At 40.1% G+C, this 21,553-nt stretch overlaps 1 protein-coding gene across 4 annotated transcripts in view; it reads right to left on the bottom strand.

The window, feature by feature from the left end:
* Window positions 1-11,839: 11,839 nt before the first annotated feature.
* Window positions 11,840-21,553, bottom strand: part of Kitlg (KIT ligand) — a 100,432-nt gene continuing 90,718 nt past the window's right edge. For all 4 annotated transcript variants that reach the window (XM_052753216.1, XM_052753215.1, XM_052753217.1 and 1 more), the window contains one exon: window positions 11,840-16,163. The gene's annotated coding sequence lies outside the window, so the exon portion shown is untranslated. The remainder of the gene's footprint in view (window positions 16,164-21,553) is intronic.

The raw sequence follows: 21,553 nt of genomic DNA, 5'->3' as shown, positions 1-21,553 counted from the left end.
CTTTAGACACACTTCCTTCTTGCTCAGCAAAACTGCTAATTGGCACAGGAAACATCCTGGCTTTGTCTGTTTTCTATAGAAGCTGGAAACGCTTCTACCTGACCATGCTCACAGAATTATACTTTCAATGGTATGAATGCCCCAGACATTTCAATGACAACTTTGGGAGCAAAGTAACACATAATACAGTTAGTTGGTCTTACACTGTCTCGTGAAACAATGTAAGTCATTTAAAGCAAAAATCCTCAGAAAATGGGGATTAAATAAAGTAGATGTTTGGGATATAGCTATTTAAATTTGGCGAAAGCAGCACAGAGGATTTTTCTGTTTCTATGTTCTTCACCTTCACTGGTCCCCCACCCACAAGTTTAATCTGTTCACTGCTTGCTATAACTAAAAAGGGTTATTGTAGTTGCTCTCCCAAGAAATGTTTTCTCATAAGCTCAAGAAAGCATGTTGCGTTGCCAAAAGTAAAGAAAATAGTTCCTGTACTTACTGCCAGCCCAAAGCCAATGTCTCACGTGAATCTTGGAGGTGGAGGCAGGGGTGGGTGAAGGAAAGCTTTAATTCTTATTCTTAGGTCCTTCCTGCCTCTCATGGACTTATGTAGAGTGAAAGGCAATGGGGAGGAATAATTAATCGCTTGTGAGCACATTGGGGACTTGGGTTTAAATTATGATGAACTTCTAAGGCTGACATTCACATCCTGAATCTACTTGCCCAAGGCGCCTTAAAATCTTAGCATATGTGTTTCACATATATTTTCTTTGAATTCACGTAGATGCATCAAGTTTTATTTGAGTCTTTAGGGGCTGTCCTTGGAGCATGACATGTTCTATTGTGATGGTGTGTTCTGTTCAAATGCATTACTACGAGCAACACTCATGAGCCAATCAAAAATTTTAAATAACGATTGACTAACCAGGTAGATGGCTATGTATAGAAAAGTCATTGCTAGACTTTTCTACACCACATTTATAAGAAATCCATTCATGCTACCCTAATTCCAGTGTTAGTAGTTATTTGAGTCATTAAAATTCTATGTGCTGACATTATGCCCGGAACCATGATAAACATTTGAATGGATGAAAAAGAAGTCTCCTGGAGAACCCAGACAGCGAGTGAATTGTGATTTACAATTCTTGCTAAGTTGTTTGTTGGAATTAGCTTTTTAGAGAGAGTTTGGAAGGGCAATATTTTATGCTTCAAACCCTCAACTTAAATATTCATTAATATGCAATGCTAAACCAGAAACTATTTTCAGGATCACAGTGAGTTAAACAGTCAGTCCTTGAGAGGGCATTAAAATGACAGATAAAACAGGACTGACAGTTACGGAAATAAATACAGAATTCTCATGGGGATTTGGTGTGTGGCAAAGCTGTTACTTCAACACAGTGAGGGAAATCAATTATTTACTACATAGGGGTAAAACAGCTGGCTAGCCATTTGGTTGAAGTTCAAGGGATATCTACATTTTTGAACTGAAATAAATGCTTTATTAAAACAAATGGCTTAACAGCAACACTAAAGGAACATTTAGAAAGCGATACAATTTTTCTTTATTATCATGAAACAGGTAACGTCTTTTAAAAAGATAAACCACCGAATGCAGGATACACACAGCAATAAAGACAGAATTGACTACATAAGAACTTGAAATTTCATATCACAGAATTATATAAAACACAGCACCAAACTGAACAGATAGAAAAATTATCCCTAAAATGTAAATAGATAGATAGATAGATAGATAGATAGATAGATAGATAGGTAGATAGATAGGTAAACAAAAGGCAAACTGGTAAGAATATCTGCTGAATATATAAATAAGAATTTAATTTCTAGGTAAGCAAAAAAATATTCACAAACCCACAAAACAGCAAGAAACACTTAAAACATAATCTGCAAAAGTGTAGACGGAAAATTCACAGAAAAGAAAACACAAAGGTCAGTAATTATCTACTTCACAAATATGTACGGAAAACTATGACTGCTCAAAGCGCTTGGAGTATCTGAGAAAGCAAAGCAGGGCTAAGCCCCTGCACTTGGGCACATTCTGTCGTGGTGGGGCAGGATGAGAAGCCATTTTTCTAACACATCTAATACAGAAGGAATTGTACCCTGGCTTGACTGGTGTGCTGGTTAAATTACCAAGGGTCTAAATATTGGTGTCCCCCAAATGCATATGTTAGAATTCAATTCCCAATGTCACGGTAATAATAGGGGGCCTTTAGGGAAATGATTAAATCATGAAGGTCCTACCCTCACAAGTGGGATTAATGTCCTCATAAAAGAAAACAAAGAAAGTGTGCCTGCTCTTTTTACCTCTTCTTTCCATGGTCTGTCAGGCTGATAGCCGAGGTGAACCACCGTAAGTAGTCTTTAAGTTACACTGGTTTCTAAAAGTTTCAAGAAGGACATTACACTGAGATATTTTATGTAACCAACTTTTCATATTATAGTCACATTAATATAGTTATTCTTAATTACATAGGCGATTTTTCCTTTTGCTTATAAAATACTATAGAACCTTTCAGAGCCGCCCCCCGATACATGCTGTATTTTGAGATAATTTCTAAATGAAATTTAGGATATATACATCAGTACTAAAATGACTGTTTTTATTCAGATACACTTAAGTCACAGCACGAATATTACTCATGTGTTATTATGTTAAGTATTTTTAAGCAAATTAATTTTAATTGACAAAAAATGTACAATTTTATTAAATTAAAATTTACTGTGTGTTGTATCACGTTTAAGCCAGGTTAAATGAAGCTTTATCTCTTCAAGCATTTAACATTTCTTTACGATAAAATTTCATGATATTTTAAAAGTTATTTAAATTTACAACACATTGTTAATGTCTATGATCACCACCCTGTGCAATGGTACATCAGAGCACCTTACTCCTACACATCAGTAACCTGATGCCATTGATTAATCCTTCCCAGCCTCAGCAAACAGTCAAACTCGGGTCCTCTGGAAGAGCAGCCAGCGCTCTTAACCATGGAGCCATCTTCCCAGTCCCAACTCTAGCAAATGATATAGTAAATGGAACATTCTTCAATTAAGAGATATCCATTTAGTGGTATAATTCTTAGTGACTCTAAGAAGCCATTTCGATAACCCCCATGTGAGTGCTGGAACTGAACCCGGATCCGTGGGAAATCAGCCTGTCAAAGGGGACAGAGGAAGTGAGGCCTGGTTGACGGAAGTAGGTCAGTCCTCCCTCACTCTCCTTCTTTGTTCCTCTCTGTTTCCTCTTGGCTTTCTGGCCTAGAGTAAGTGAGCAGCCTTCTCTAGCACATTCTTCTACTGCTGGGTCATTCTTCCTCACCACAGACCTAAAAGTTAGAGAGCCTCTTCAATATTAACAGAAAGCATGAGCAAAAATAAATCCTCCTTTAAAGTGATCTCAGGCATTTTGTCACAGTGACACACATTGGACTAATTACAGTCATAATGAAAGAAGAAATAATCAAAGATAAATGTCTGAAAAATCTTACAGTTCACATATAAGAAAAAAAAATTACATAGGACTTTCCCAACTTGATAATTCTATAAATTTACACGCCATTGCAAAAATGAACCATGAAGATGAAAGAAGCTTACTATATTACCAAATTTTAAAAGTTCATCAGTCATATTATCCATGCCAGGGGTGTGACTGTGGGAAGACTGGATGATCTGTAATCATAGAACATAAACGACTCGGGGGCTGGGGAGATGGAGAGATAGTTCAGCTGTTAAGAGCACCAGCTGCTCTTCCTGAGACTCTGAACTCACCCATTGATATAATGAGCATCCTCATGATCCCATCACCTGGTAAAGGGACCAGTGACTGGGGTCAGACCCTCAACCCATGAGCCGGGAGCAGTCATTTCACATCTAAGCCCCAACCGTGTAGAACTTTAGAGATTTGTTGAACTGATGACACTTTTAAGCAGTTTATAGTTAATACCTTGTGGGGAATGTATTATGAGCTTTATGTTATTTCCTCATTATGATATTTAGGGTTTTTTTTTGTTTGTTTGTTTTGTTTTTTTTTTCTTTGAAACGGAGGTCTATCTTGCCATGCAGCAGTATGGGCTGGCCAACAGCTCATAGTATTCCTGCCTCATTCCCCATACTGAGATTACAGGTGTGTGAGATTTCTCTGTTCTCAGAAAATACAGTACTGTATCAATTCATCAAAATCTTTAAGTAGTTTGATTTATATTCCAGGGGCACATCTAAAAACTGACTATAAATCAACATAAATATCTACTCATTATTCCTTTTGTGAAGTTACCTTTTTCTACTGACAAATTGCTATTTGCTTAAACTTTCTTTTTATTTATTCCTTGTGTCTTTCACATCCTGCATCTCCATCCCACTCATTTTCCCTGTCCCTTTATATCCGCATTCTGCCCTTGCAGCCTATCCCCCCCAACTCCCCATCCCTGCCAAAATAAAACAAAATAAAATTTAAGACAAAAAAAGAGAAAAAAGTAAAATGGGGAGGGAGGAAAAATCTCATCATGGAAGCTGTAGTGTGACACAGTGCGTCATGAAGTAAACTTTTTTTTTTTTTCCCATGTATCTCTACTTGCAAGTGTTCATTGCAAAGAGTCATTGGTCTTGTTGGAGGCCTCTGGTTTCTGCTACACCATTAATACTGGGCCCTCACTGGGACTCCTCTTGGATCTACTGTTGCTGTCCTGTGTCGTGGAGATCCTGCAGCTTTGGGTCTGCAGGACCAGTCCCTTCACATGCTCCAGCCAATCATAGATGGGGTGGATGTTGAGGTGAGCCAGCTCATAACCCTGATTCTGGGCCTCAGTAGTTGCAGCGTTGGTCAGCCTGCCAGCTGTTCCCCATCCTCACCACCAGGGTAAGCTCTCCAGCATTGCCCCTTCACCCCTTGCAGCGATGAGCGAGGGGTGGGGCTGTTCTGCTTTCACACCCTCAGGGTCAACTCTCCTACACCTGGACCATCAGGGCCAGCTCTACTGTGTTGTCCAGGGGCCACTCTCGGGAGTGCTGCAGCTGGTGAGGGGCAGGGACAGCTATCCAGCTCTTACGTCCTCAGGGCCAGCTCTCCCACCTGCCACATAAGGGGAGGTGGACAGTCTCAAAGTTGTGAGCCTGGGCGAGCTGTTCCCACTACTCGTCTGTCATGAGGAGGCAGCATGGGCAAGAGAGAGACATTCCCCCTTACTCCTGGCCCCTTGCCATCTTCCACAGAGGAGGGAGCCGACCCTCCCCTTCCCAGCTACAGCACTAGGGAAAGCCGGCCCTCCTCCTCTCCTGGGCAGCACAGGAGAGCTGACCCTGTAGGTGGAGGTTCTGGTGAAATGGCCCTGAGAGTGTGAGAGTGGTCTGGCTGGCCACACACCCCTCATCTGCCATGTGGTGGAGAGAGCAAGGGAAAGATGCCCTCCCTGCCTTGACCCTGCCACCGCCAGTGGTGGGCGAGGGAGCTGACCCTCCTCTTCACCAGATGCAGCACTCAGGAAAGTGGACCCTACACCTCGCCTGGGCAGCAGAGCAGAGCTAACCCTATTGACAGAGGGACCGGTGAACTGGCTGGAAAACAGAGCATGGTGGATCTGCCCACCCACCCCCCTTGCTGCCTATGACTGGGGGAGAGCTGGCCCTGAGGTCATAAATTACTGGTTGTATATGGTATGGTTTTGCTAAAACTCGATTCTCAGAAAGAAAGTAATGCAATTTTCTTTCCTTAGTGATCTTTATTGATTTCTGGTTCATATTTATTTATTTTATTTAAATATCCTCTTGGTTATTTAATAAATAAATGAATACAGAGACAGAAATGGATTTTTAAATCTATTTTTCATGCGGAAATAAGGGTTTAATCATTTCTGAATTGTTTTTTATGACACATTTCAAAACATCCTTCCAAATTAGAGTTAAATGTACACACATTTTGCCAACATTTTAATGTGTTTTGGCTTTTGTTTTACACATTAAAAAATACATTCAAGAAATCTTTAGGATGGTGTATTATATTATATTGTCATTAAGATGCAGGATACAGCATCTTGACCTCCTAAAAATTGAAGTTTTCGAGTATTAAAAATGTTCTGTCAACACGAGAAAACATGGGACAGATGTGACATACGGGAGTAATCAGATTTGGGTACCGTGTAGAGCTTTTTGAGATTAAGGAATGGACTCATCATAGGATAGGAGTCGTACTCTGTTCTTACATGTTTTTAAAACAGAGTCACGGATGCTTTGCAGAAAACACTGAGGACAATGAAAGGATAAAATGTGTGCACATCACATTATCTCACAATGAACTTGTTTCCAAAACACACAAAGGGCACTTAAAACTCTAGAGAAGAAAACGAACAGCCCAGCTTGAACGTGATCACAAACGATGTGATCAGAAGCCTCACGGCAGATATACAATTGGTAAATCAGCATAGGAAAGACATTCACATCATTTGTCAATGAGGAACTGCATTCTGAACAATAATGATGGGCAACTGCCCCAGATTAAAAGGCAAAATTGTCAATGACAGTGCCTTGCCAAGGATGGGGAGCTGCAGGAGGTCCTATTCATCGCTGCCACGGGCGTAAAATGGCACCATGACTTGGGGAAACAGTTTGGCAGTTTCTTTCGAACCTAAACATAGCTTTACAATATAACTAGGCAACTGTATTCCTAGGCGTATATTCAAATGATCTGAATACTCAGGCCTACACAGAAGCTTGCACAATAGTACTTAGAATTGGTTTCAGTAATAATGATCAAAATCTGGAACCATCAAGATGCCTTTTATTAGATGAATGGATAAAAAAAAACTGTGATATCCATACAACGGAATATTATTGAATGAGACCCCAGGACCCACATGGGTGAAGGAAATAATGGACTCCTGAAAGTTGTCTTCATATCTTCACATGAATATGGTGTTACACACACACACACACACACACACACACACACACACACACACACAAACACACACGTTATAAAAGTTTTCCTTTTAAAAAAAAGTCAATTTTGTTCAATTTTATTGCTTCCTTGTCATTGAAAAGGAAAAAAAAAGTTTGTCTTGTGTATAACTATACAATCAGCCCTCATGTCCATAGTTCCCATGTCCATGGATTCAATCAACTTTTGGTAAAAATATTTTTCAAGTGTCTGTACAGGACTGAATATTTATACTTTTCTGTGGTTATTCTCTAACACATTATTCTCTATTACACTACAGTATAACACATATTAATGCGGCATTTTTATTTCATCATAAGACACCTTGAGATGATTTACTCTATGGGTCACGTGCATAGCTGAAAACACTATGTGAGATGTGGCCATCTTAGAGCTGGATATGGGCAGCAGGTTCTCAGAACAATCCCCTAGTGTCAAGGGATAAGTGAACTACCTCACTGTTTTCCCGACAATCAGAAACTTCTGTCTGGCCAGACTTGGATGAAACCAGTCTCCCTTTATAATTTTGCACAGCAGGTAAATTAGTGGTTATGAAAATATTCTACAAAGTGTCTTCTGGCTCCATGCAGCTCTTCATCTCTCACAAACACCCTTCAGATAGCAAGTCTATTGAATACGTTTCTACCTCGTTAGAGCATCTGGCTGTACACCACTGGGTCATGGCGTGCTAGTGAGTTGGGACAGTGGTCAGGATCTGTCCCCAGAAGCAGTTCCTCCATCATAGCAGCTACTGATAAATGGAGCTGGCTGCAAATAACAAAAGTACGTGACCATGTGAAGAGGTTGCTTAGGTCCACCCTCAGAACTTACAAAGTACGTGTGAAAGGAGAGATTCTGGCATTAGACTCAGTTTGACAGAAAAAAATCAGAAACTAAGACAAGAGTACAAATAAATCAAGTGATAGCGATCCAGGCACTTAGACCACCAAGGAACTGTCTGAAAGCCTGTTAGTATGTGAAAGGAACGGTGAATGACATATACACCCCGGCAATAAATTAAGGACCAGAAAAGGTGCCCCAGATGGTGCAATGAGAGGTGGGGAACTCATCTGCAGATTGTGTGGCAGCTGTGGGGAGCACAGTCATTGGCTGAGAGGACTGAGGAGGCAGAGGGGTCCCGATAAGGAGCCACATTTAATTCTGAAATGATGAAGGGAAATTGTGAAGTGTATCATGCATTTTCCTAAGCATAGGCTGAAATGTCAAAGGACACACATTACGTCACAACCTTAATGCATACCTGTGATTTCCTGGCTGTTGACGTAGAGTGGAGGAAGATTTTTCTAGGCTAATGCACATTCTTCTAAGTGTAACTAACAGAGTCCTGATCAGCATTACATATTTCATTACAATATATTATATTATACATATTATACAAAAATATATATATTACATTACAAAGTACAGACCAATATTACATTTACACACACATATATACATACATACATAAGTATGTATATATGTGTATATACATGTGTCTGTTTGTGTGTGTGTTACATTAAAAAAACTATTCTAGAGGTTAGCAAGATAAGTTAGAAGTGATACCCCTGGGCACAGCCAACTATCCTATTGAGGGAAGATTGTGGGTTAGGGCTAGTAGGGCCAGGATTAGACTCTGATCTGTACTTTATTTCTTACTCTAGGGTAATAGTGGTTCATTGTAAAACATGAAAGAGCTAAAATATGAATAAAGCAAGCCTTTTTTTTTATCAGTAGGTTCCAGATCAGTGGATTCAACCAGTCATAGAAAATGTTAGATAAACTATTCTATATGTACTGAACATGCATTGATTTTTTTTCTTTTCAATATTTCCTGAACAATTCAGTATAAAGGCTCTTCACATAACTTTTGCACTGTATTAAGCAAAACAGTTTACATTTTTATTATTTGTACTTATATTTGTGTGTGTGTGTGTGTGTGTGTGTGTGTGTGTGTGTGTGTGTGTGTGTGTGTGTGTGTGTATGAGCTTGTATATAGTGGATGTACGGGCTCATATGTGTGCTGGTTCAAATGAAGGTCAGAATATAGTGTGTTATCCCCTGGAGCTGGAGTTACAGTCCACCATTAGCTACCTGATATGGGTGCTAAAAGCTAAACCCAGGTCCTCTTCAAGAGCAGCAAAGCGCTTTTAAACACTGACTTATTTTGCCAGCTTCTCTATAAAACATTTTTAGACATTCACTCGACAATAATATGAGAGGAGAAAAGGGAAGGTACTAATAGAGGATTTGGTAAAAATAAGATGTTTTAGGGTTGGAACATTGCTATGATTACCTGGAAACTTAATATACTCTTGTGTCTATTTTTATATACTGCATTTCAAATTTTCCATAATAAAGTCTTAAGAAATAACTTTCATCAAACAGTATGATAAACGATATCTACTTAGTCAAAATTTGTTCCAATTACATAAGTACTTTTGCTAAATTTGAGAAATATGGTGGTATGAGGATTTGTGGGTCCAGCTCTCATATTATTTATGCCTTAGAAAACAATGAGTTTATTAACTCCCTCAAAAATTATGTTTATAGGTAAAAGGATTGGTGAGCCATATTGGCATTTGGGTTTTAGCATGAGAATAATATGACTGTGTCAGTCATTGAGGTTGATATTACTAGAAAAGGAATGGAAGATGTGTAAGTGTGGCGTTATTAAGCTGTAAGGTGCTGTGGGATGTTCTGTATGGCAAATGTGTTGCTGATTAGTCAATAAATAAAGCACTGATTGGCCATTGGCTAGGCAGGAAGTGTAGGTGGGACAAGGAGGAGAATAAAGCTGGGAAGTGGAAGGCTGAGTCAGAGAGACACTGCCAGCCGCCACAATGACAAACAGCATGTGAAGATGCCGGTAAGCCACGAGCCATGTGGCAAGGTATAGATTAATGGAAATGGATTAATTTAAGCTGTAAGAAAAGTTAGCAAGAAGCCTGCCACGGCCATACAGTTTGTAACCAATGTAAGTCTCTGTGTTTACTTGGTCCGGTCTGGTCTGAGCGGCTGTGGGACTGGCAGGTGAGAGAGATTTGTCCTGACTGTGGGCCAGGCAGGAAAACTCTAGCTACAGTAAGGTGTGGTCTGTATTAGTTACTCTTCTCACTGTTCTGACAAAATACTTAGCAAAAGCAGTGGAAGGTAGGAAGGGAGGGAGAGAGGGAGGGAAAGAGGGAGGGAGGGAGGGAAGAGAGAGAGAGGAAGGAAGAGAGGATGGGGTTATTTGGTCCACAGTTCAGAGCAATGCAGTTCATCATGGATGGGAAATCATGGCAGCAGGAGGGTGAAGCGGTTGGTAGTGTTACATCCTCAGTCAGGAAGCAGGGAATGATGAATGCAAACACTCAGCTGGCTTTCTCTGTTCAATCCTGGGCCTCCAGCTCATGGAACAGTGCTGCCTGCCAACCATTGAGGTCGATCTTCTCGACTTAAGATACAATCTTTCACATCCAGAGTTACGTATCCTAGTTGCTTCTAAATCCAGCTCAATTGATAATGAAGAACCCCTTCAGCAGCGTTCTCAGTTCAAATTCTCTCCTTTCAATTCAAATGAACTCACAGGTTCACAACTTGGAACCTGGGGCTTCCCACCCCCCCTCCCATCAGTGGGATTTCTTTTTAATACATTTACCTTGAACAGTGATAGCTTCTTTATCCATATCTGACCTATCCAAATCTTTGAGCTCATTTACATTTCCTCAAAAAACTACACATTTCCCACATCTTTCGGAACTCTTTAACTGTAGCTCTAAGAGCAGTAAGAAGTAACCACAATGTCACAATGTCACAGCCTGGGTGTTATGCCGTCTTTTGTTTTTTTCAAGACAAGATTTCTCTGTGTAGCCCTGGCTGTCCTGGAACTCACTCTGTAGCCCAGGCTGGCCTTGAACTCAGAGATCCACCTACCTCTGCCTCCCAAGTACTGGGATTAAAGACATGCACCACTACTGAACTCTACCAAGACAGGGTAAGATGGTCTTTCAAAATTCCTGCTTCTGATAACGGTCTGACAGATACTCTAGGCCTGCAGCCAAATTGGATGCCCCAATGGTGCTGAGAAACTTTAGATGACTGTCCAGGATGCCAGCTGTCTGTCTATTCTCACAAGATTCCTGAAAGTTGCTTGGTGCATTTCCCATTTTCTCAGGTATTATTATATTCCTTCTCAAGTCTTTGATGGGGTTGAAGACTTACAGTTACAGTTACGATCTTCTCGTATCTTAGCTAGAACATATTAAGAACTAGATTCATATTCTTCAGGATAGGACAGCTTTTGGAATAATCTCTGTAACATTCCACTTACCTACGTTCTGGACATCTCTGGATTTCAGTATGTGTCTCTTGTTTGATGTTGTTTCTTTGGTTGTAGTTCCATTTTTGTTTATGTCATTATCCTTTATTTCTCCTGGACTATACTTGATAATCATTCCTATCGCATATAGTTTTGTATTCGGTTAGGACTTTCTTAGATAAAAGGGGGAGATGTAGTGGGTAGCTGTTCTAGCTATGATCTTGAAGCACACACACTACCCCCCAGAGAGGCACCAGGTGACTGCTACACATGCCCATGACCTTGAAGTACATACCCTTAGGGTATGGCCACTTGGGACCCTTAAGACCTGGGATGCACGTGTGCATCACTCTCTTGGCTCCCTCATGGTTTGGATGCTGGGACTGATGAGGCAGAGCTTGGACCAGGCAGATCAGCGTGGGACATAGCTAGGCTTTCCTGGACCCTATGATAAATCTCCTGTGCTGTAGTGAATTAATAAATTCCTTTGCTCATTAAATAGACTCCATGGATTTCTCGCTTTAAATCCATGCTACTAATAATGTAATAACCTGAAGATACCAAATGAGAGGGCAGATTTATGATGGTGCATAAAATTCTTTATTTAGAACAATAAAGTATATGTTTATATAATGTAATTTCAAATTCAAACCTGTATAAAAAGGGTCAGGACATATACCTATTTTAAAAAGTACACATACAGTATATACACATACACATCACATTTTACAACTTTTATTTAATTAAACTTCAGTCATAAACTATTTAGAATAGTGTTGACATACATTTACATTACAATATGCAAACTCCAATCTATGACTGAACTAGCAATATATCTGTGAAGCCATCTAAATGTCTGAATACTTCTCAAGTCTAGTGACTTAAAAAACAGTGGCAGGTGGACACAATAATCACACACCAATCCCTAGACTACTGGAAAATAAGACTATAGGAATTTTGATTGGAAAATTTTATTTAGTGAAGTCTTAATACCCTAGAAATTGAGTAAATGAAAATACCATGTTTTTCTGTTTAAACAATTTTCTTTTTCTAAAAACAGTATTATAAGAAAATATTTGGAGATGGCAGTTGTGCATTTACGATGCTTAATAAACGTTTTAGGATCATAAATATCCACCTTAGTATGGATCACTCCAAAACACACACCTGTTATAAAAGAGGTGTCGTTAATTTTATTCTGACAAAGGCATTTTAAGACCGGCTAGTGGAAGGCAGTAACATGAGTTGTGTAATCAGATTCCATAAATAAATTTTGATCTGAATGGTTACATTTAAAGCCAATTTCCCAGTATCATTCCAAAGATAAACCAGCTTACTTTAAAATTCGTGTCCTACTTTTCCAATTTTAAATGTAATTTATGGATTATCACTTTACAGATTGGCTCAAAAACATCTCTTGGCATCCAAGATCCTTAGTAGCACCCTACATTTTTTTTGTTCTTAGCTTTCAATAAAATGGGAACATTTACATTCATCCTCAGACACATCTCCAAACGTTACACACCATCTTGCCTCTCTTCCTGATTGAAAATGCACTACCGGTTTCCCTTCCGCAGAGGTGATCCCAAACTTTTACTTAAGCAAAGGTAAAAGCCATCTCACATGTAAATGGTTATCCAATTCACCCTACTTAAAACTGAGTTTCACTTTTACTAATGGACCCTATCTACATTAGAAACTAAAACAGAAAGGACTTCTCCCGGACCAAACGCTTATGAAGAAGCCAGAGGTGGGTATTTTGCCTAGGATTGTTTCTGCTGTTTTCTCTGCTTTGTGAATTGTGTGGCATAAGGGCTCACTCCTGAAGAGTGACCTCAGAGCTTACCCACACACAAATACAAAGTGAGATCCAGACAGGGAGGTGACATATTATATCTGTAGGTGGCAAAGCAGAGCCCCCTGAAGATCTTTCTCAACAGTCATCTGACTACATCTAACTGTCAAATTTAAAAAATACATTTCTTCAAGAATGTGTATAGGATAGCTAAGATTCCATATCAGAATTAAGTCACAAAATCAAAATCTATTGTAGAAACACAGTAGAAACAATCTCGATTCCACCCATGGATTTTTCTGTTCATTTATAACTTCAATTGAATTAAAGAACCAAACTATGCCACACTGGTTTTTTTTCTAAGCACATGAAAGTTCACTGAAATGTGTTTATTTCTTAACTAAAAGCATAGACTTCATTGTGGATACATACTTTTACATATTTCCACGTTTTCTCAATACTTTTTGTAGTGCAGGTTTATTACTGTATAGAAAAATTAATTTTTCTCTGATTCATTACAATGTGGCAGTGTGTTAAGTATGTTAAATAACAATACAAAAACCAGAATTGCTCTAGCACAACCCACAGATCACACAGATAGTATTGTTATAGGCTTGATTTCTACTGAGGAGGTCCGAAGCTTTCAATACAACTCGCACTCAGCAGATTTCTTAGATTGTTTTCATTAAAAAGCAACTCTTAAACATTACAAAAGAGAACTCTTGGGAAAAAAAATGGGCCAATTGAAAGGGCAATTTTGCACATTATCTTCTCAGCTGTAAGGTTTTCATAATTTAAGAAAAATATTCAGAACACACATGGAATAAAATATGCAAAGATATGTATTTTTATCTGAAAGCAGGTACGCCATAGGCCATAGTTAATGTCCGAGCAGCTAGTATTCAAAATAATGTTCAGCATTTTCCTATCGTTCATGCATTTTATTGAACCTTAGTATGTTAAAAAAATTGACAGTCCATGTAACTCTCAATGAACCAACATATTTAATAGGCAGGACACATCTTCCACCCGATACCATATCAGATTTTATAACCTGTTAAATTTGTTTACTCCGCACTATTGATTAAAACCATGTTTTTGAGCGTTAAAATCCAACTGCTAGCTGTGAGAACCGACGTGTATTTATTGTACTCTCAAGCTCAGTGAACAACATTGTCCTAAGCCTGAGCAAAATGAAACTGCCAGGTAAATAAATCAAGCCACAAAACTGAGAAATAGCAGCCTCAGTCTATTTACACCTACCTACACCTATGATTTGCGCTAACCTACATCTATTATTCTTCTCAAAGCAAACTAAATGCCAAACAACAAAATAGGCCCTTTCAGGAACTAACCTGATTTCTCAGCTGCAGCCTGGGATAGGTGAGGGCTTGAACAAGTAAGTGTAGTGTCTCAATGCACTTGGCTTCATCTTGTGGGAATGACAGCATTGGAGGACCCTCGGAGCTGTAGATAAGGAACTATAGAAACGATCTCTTTGGCATAAAGAGGAGCAGCAGCCACGTACTGGAGTTGTATTTGGACTAGCTCTGAATGTAAGCTAGGCTTTTTCATGCACTTTCAAGACAGAATAGAAGCTAGCAGTTAGGTCTCCATGCAGTTTTGCATAATTACATTGAAAATGGTTGTCTCAAGGTTTTGGTACAGGGCACATAAAATTATTACAAGGATTAAGAATAAAAAGCTTTAAATTTTGTATACGTCTAGAGTAGGTGAAAAGAACCTTCACCAAAATAAAAGCAAAAGAAAAGTCATTCTTTGATTTTAGTCAATTGTTCTCACTATTTAAGAAAAAAAAAAAAAGGACCAGGGGAATCCACAATATATCTTGCAAGTTCTGGTTTTTAAAAGCACAATGTTCATTGTGGAATTACTGCCCATTTCTGTCTAATATGAGAAATGCTGTCACACATTTTAAATAGCAAACTGACATGCATAACTACATAAAGCTCTCTTTTTATTTCGTTTCATAAACCTTAATGAATATAGTGTCTGATTTTAAATAAATGGATACTTTAAAGAGATAATGGTTACACTGTAAATAATGTTTTCTGAGTCCTGGCATTCTTGTACAAACCCAGTTACTTAGTTTGCAACACCCATATTAGCATAAAGTGTACATTTCTAACCGTAGGTACGACATACCATCATTTATTCTCTCCCATGAGTAACTTCTTTTAAACAATGGGACTTATTACACATTCAGCATTTTCTCCCAAGTCTGTTTTCATCTCTCTGTAGTAGTTTCCAAACATAAACATGTCACATTATATTTTTGCAAACATGATTTACACACTCTAGAGTGGTGGTCAAGGGGAAAGACCGGCTTCACTAGGGGCCAAATGTCTTCCTTGGCATGCTCTTCTGCTGGTCCAGGTCTACAGTTTTCTGCTGTGATGACCGTACTAGAGAGTCTTCCGTATACCATGGCATCATACTTCAGTTCAGCACTGGCTCTGCTGCGTGGATAGAACCAGTCAACCATGTCCATTTTCCTGGCGGGATATGGTGCACATGGTTTACCTCAGGAAGAGCCGAAGAAGCTTAGGCTCCTCTTGCGAATCACAACTACTGAGCAGATACACCTGTCCAAAAAAAAAAAAAATACTCCCCATGGCTTTCAACTCCAAACAGTGGCTGATGCTGTGGAGTTATTGTTTTTAAAACTGTTTTCTACATCCCTTTGTGAAAAAAAAAATTCCCCCCGCCCCCACTATCCAGGCTGAGATCTACTTGCAGAGACCAGAATTAATTACAGACGGCAGGTTGTAACTGAAGAACAAAGCTGTGTGGGTTTTTTCAGCACTTAGACATTTCTCAAGCCTTGCAAATGGCGCAAGTGGACTAGACACGTGTTCTCTTCCCCATCATCACTTGCAAAACCTCCAGAGTCCTGCTCCACGTAAATTCTTCTTTGTAGATGATAAATTCAGTGCCAGTTTCACTGCTAAACGCTCAGCTCCAACTTCGGAATCATCCGTACAAAGTCACGGGTAGCAAGAACAGACACAGATGAGGGCTGTCACTTGAGACAGAATAGGCATGTGTTTAAAGCTGCTTCATTTATGAAGCAAACATGAACTGTCACCAGCCTGGAGAGGGAGAAAGAGGAGAGGGATTAAGATGTGTCTTCCTGCCTTCTTCCCCTTCTCGACAGCTAAATTCACAATTCACATAAAACCCCAGAATGAGTAACAGAGTTGATAACATGTGTTACACTTGAAGAACTGGTAGGATTTTTTTTTTTAAATCAGCTATGATGATCAGCCACTGTCTCCTTGGGAAGACATATTATCTCAAATGATCTTATTTATGATCCGTTGTCCACTTCTTCCCACTAGACTATAAGCTCTATAAGGTCAGATGACTGGTCTATTATCCTCATTGTTGCAGTATGACTCTCAGAACAGGGCCCGGCACGTGGTATGACATACACACAGCAAATATTCCCTGAACGTAAGAATGGATAAATTTCACTGCTTCTCTGTTCACGATAGGAAGAAAATGCATCCAGCCTAGGTGTACATTAAACAGGTGGATGGATAGCTAAATGTGAGGCCTATACACAATGAAATTTTATTCAGCCATTAAAAAAAAGGGAAATTACGATGTAGGAAAATGGTTTGATCTTGAATGTATACTATTAAGTGAGGGAACCCAAATTCAGAAAAAAAAAATCAAACAATGTGTGGTCTTCTATACACACACACACACACACACACACACACACACACACACACACACATGCATGCTCACGCACACACACACATGCACATACACATACATTTGCACACACATGCACACTCAAATGGGATGTGGATAAAACCTAAGAAGCTATAAAGGAAACCAGGAAGGGCAAAAATAGGGACTGAGGAAGGATGGGGGTGGGGTGGGGAAAAGGACATAAAAGAGATGTGGAAGTGGAAGAAATGATGGCGGCGGGGTGGGGGAGTTGGCTGTTACAAGATGAGGACATCCTGCTCATTTCATGAGTATGCTGCAAAAATCCAAGGTAGCATTGTAAAAATAATTGCATTATTCCCCCTATGGAAAAACAGCTGTAAACAACAGAAAGGTAGGAGAAATGAGGAGGCAGAGAACCAAAAGGATACTTTGTTCAAAAATATTATAATAACATAAAAATAGAATGATGATCATTTGAAAATTAAAAATAATAAGAATTGGATAAGTGGGCTGAGGAGATGGCTGAGCTGATAAAGTGTCTATCAGTCAAGTATGAGAACCCGAGTTGGTCACCAGAACCTATTTTGGAAATTGTGTGTGTGTGTGTGTGTGTGTGTGTGTGTGTGTGTGTGTGTGTGTGTGTGTGTGTGTATTTATGTATATTGGTGCTTTCTTTCCACACAGAAGAGGGCATGGGGTCCTTACAGACCGGTTGTGTCAGATCCCATTATTGATAATTGTTTGATCTTGAGTGTATCTCGAATATATCGCTCACACAAACACACACACAGATATGCACATACATACATACATACTATATATAATATATATTATATATATAATGTGGTGATATTTTATTTGTGCTGAAATGTGACATTTTATTTGTATGCTAATAAATAAAGTTTGCCTGGAGATCAGAGTTCATAGTCAGCCATAAACATAAGTCAGGCGGTGGTAGCACATGACCTTAATAGATCACATGGCAGGCCGAGTCTCTCTGTGGTCAAGGACACAGCCAAGCGTGGTGACACACGCCTTTAATCCCAGTACCAACCGTAGAGACTTGGAGGTCTGTATAGACAGGCAGTGACAAGGAAGTGATGTGGCTGGGCTTATAGTCAATGAGAAGGCAGAACAGGAAGGCAATAAAGGCACAGGTTAGACAGAAAGAGGCTCTCTTGGGAAGCTACAGTGACGTGGTGAGCTGAGGTTAGTTGGCAGCTATTGCTCTGATCTCGACGGCTTGCACCTCTGTATTTGGCTCTGTGTTTCTTATTTAATAAGACTGTTCAGAAATTCATCTACAACACACACACGCACATATGGCCATACCAAAGCCCATTTCTTTGTAAGCTAATAAAAATAATATTTAAATGAAAAAAAAATCCAGATGTGGTAGCATGTACTTGTAACCCCAGTGGGGATGGGTAGATCCCTGGACATCACTGGCCGGCCAGCCCAGATGAATTGGCAATCTCCAAGTTGATAAAAGACATTGTCTCAGAAAACAAGACGGATGGCACCCAGAGAATGAGAGTCAGGGCTGCTCTCTTGTCTCAACATGCACATACGCACATGAACACACATGCACGAAGGAACAGAATGAATAAATTGATATCCCGTGACTTTCATGCCCCCGAACCCCCACTTATCTCAGTCTGTGACAGGAGAGTGAGTAATCTACGTAGCTTTGAAGTTCTCTAGCATACAGCATAGTAGACAGATGATGAGCAGAGAAGGTTTGAAGCCCAAGGAAGTGTCTGGAAAGTGCAGAGGTTGAGCCAGGTGGAGTGCCGTAGGAGACAGAGCTGCACTGGTGGAGAACCACAGTACTAGCCTCCTGCCAGAGCAGCTCCAGTGTTCTGGCTGCCTAGCTAGTTCTGAGCCATCTCTTCTCCCAGCTTCGGAAATCACAGCAACAGGCTCTCACTCGGTATTTCAAAACCAAGGAAGAACTGCTGAAATGCCTCATCACACGCTGAGGAATTCACTTGGCCTCAGTATAGTTTATTGTACTTGGTGAGACGCGAAAGGCATACTTTGTTTTCCTTTTTCAGGGCTGGTTTTAAACCACTGAATGCTCAGATATTTCTGCTTTCCAGTAATTTGGGAAAGCAGATTTAAATCCATACAGATAAATGAAGAGAGATTAAAGGAAAACTTCAAAAATATATAGGTTTTTAAAAATAGAGCACAGGCAAGCCAAGCAAACTGGAATAACAAGAAGCAAGGAAGCTATCCATAACTCAAAATTCTAGCATTAATTAAATATAGAGAAACCGGATTGGAAATCTATTTTGGATTTTTGTCCTTGAGTCACTAAAGCAAGGAAGAGAAAACTGAAGGCTGATGACAATTTTCCATCGAACAAAATTACAATTTCTTGATAATGATACCTTGGATCTTGCAACACATCCATGAAGTGGGTACTATGATTCCATCACTATACAATGACGTGTCACTTAATGATCGAGATGCAACCTTACAAACAAGTCGCTGGGTGATTGTGTTGTAGAAACAGTATAAGGTCTACAAATCTAGATGGGCTAACATGCCACACAGCGAGGCCACCTTATACTGGGGGCATTGTATTCTAATACCACCGTTAAGTGTGGTACATGGGCTGAAAGCTCAGCATGTGCTCTATGTCCACATAGGAAAACACAGAGGTTAAAAGATTCTAAGTCATCCAGGATGCTAGAACTAGTTTCGGAACCAAGGCCTGAACTCAGGCCTAACCGAACCATTTCTAATCGTTTGCTTTCTAATGCAGAAATGAAAGAAAACTCACAGGGAAAAAAAAAACAAAAAACAAAAAACTCCCCAAACCCAGACATTTTTAGAAAATATCTCATAAAGCAATCAGGGTCCTCAATGACTGATGACCTTCCATTTCTAAGCCTGCACCCTACATGTCCAGGCATGGCGTGAGCTTGTTCTCATAGCAAGTCTCAGATCCATTTCTCCCAGTGCAGCTCAGATCGACAGGAAAATTTTAGTGCGTCCTGTTTTTTTTTTTTTTTTTTTTTTTTTTTTGGTTTTTCGAGACAGGGTTTCTCTGTGTAGCTTTGCGCCTCTCCTGGAACTCACTTGGTAGCCCAGGCTGGCCTCGAACTCACAGCGATCCGCCTGGCTCTGCCTCCCGAGTGCTGGGATTAAAGGCGTGCGCCACCACCGCCCGGCGCGTCCTGTTTTTAACCTTCCCTTTACGGCTTTCCACTCCCATGTGTGTGTGTGAGTGGATGTATAAATATGAATTATAGTATATACATTTCCACAAAGACTTAAAATTTTATATATTGAAATTATAATAAATATATGAGAAATATATAGTGTTAAGACTTGATGAAATTAGAGTGATTTACTTTCTACTCTTACCATGGTAAAATAACTGAAAGTAACTTAAATGCATGCTACAAGTCCATGCTATTCAACCAGCAGCCTGAGCCTTCTCTGGGAGCCAACAATGGTTTCCCCAAGGTCTCCAGTAAGAATCTGTGTAGAGGACTCTCAAATTCCCATCGACAGTTCTAATCCCAGGTGACCTCCATACCTTGAAGGTCACTGTACGTGGTAACTTCTCAGAACTATCAATATCCATCAAGAGCTGTCTCTTGACTTCAGATATCCCATTTCTTTTCTTTCTTTTTTTTTCTTGGTTTTATGAGACAGGGTTTCTCTGTGTAGCTTTGGTGCCTTTCCTGGAACTCACTCTGTAGCTCAGGCTGGCCTCGAACTCACAGAGATCCACCTGGCTCTGCCTCCCGAGTGCTGGGATTAAAGATATGCACCACCACCGCCGGGCTCCACTTCTTTTAACAGCACCACCACCCTTTCTGTCTTCAATTCCCAATCACCGCTGACACCCATCAAGCTGTCCAGTCTACCAGTAAAGATTGGATGATTGTTCTACTGGGATGTCTCCAAAGGGGTCCTTTTTTTTTTAAATTGCTATGGCCTTGATCCTGGTTCTCATTCTCTCCCATCTGAACGGAAGACAGTTCTCCTGGGCATAACCTTTCCCTCCAGCTGAAACCTCTGTCCCTCGGGCCACACCAACATCTGATGACTTTTCCTAAGTCTCAGCTTCCATGACATTGCTAACACTTTTCCAAACCCTCAAACAGCTTTTAGATTATCTGATGGAACACAAGCTGTATTCCTAGAATTCAAATGTGCCTTCAAACTGATTTCCACTCTTTTTTTTTTCCGGCATTGACCCTGTGTGCTGGATGTTGTTATGTCAACTTGACAGAGGCTAAACTCGTCTGAGAGGAGGGATCCTCATTTAAGAAAATGTCTCCCATAAGAACCAGCTGCAAGCCATTAATTAGTGATTGATGGGGGAAGGCCCAGCCCATTGTGGGTGGTTCAATTCCTGGGCTGGTGGTCCCGAGTTCTGTAAGAAAACAGGCTGAGCAAGCCACGAGGAGCAAGCCAGAAAGCAGCACCCCTATATGGCCTCTGCATCAGTTCCTGTCTCTGGGTTCCTGCCCTGCTTGAGTTCCTGTCCTGAATCCTTTTGATAATGAACAGTGATTAGGAAGCGTAAGCCAAATAAACCCTTTCCTCCCCAACTTGCATTTTGATCATGGTGTTGCACCACAGCAATAGCTACCCTAATTAAGACACCCTGTGTATGTGACTTCCATTTCTACCAAGTGTATGGCTTTGTAATAGCATGTACTCTGAGCCCTTGCCATCTTTGTATCTACATTAACCCTCTCTATTGCTAATAAAATCCTACCAACTGCAGGGCAGTGGTGGCGCATGCCTTTAGTCCCAGCACCCAGGAGGT

Source organism: Peromyscus californicus, unplaced genomic scaffold, assembly GCF_007827085.1.
Source record: "Peromyscus californicus insignis strain IS unplaced genomic scaffold, ASM782708v3 Scaffold_24__1_contigs__length_46423439, whole genome shotgun sequence".
Classification (NCBI taxonomy): Eukaryota; Metazoa; Chordata; class Mammalia; order Rodentia; family Cricetidae; genus Peromyscus; species Peromyscus californicus.
This window is presented reverse-complemented; position numbering and strand designations above follow the sequence as displayed.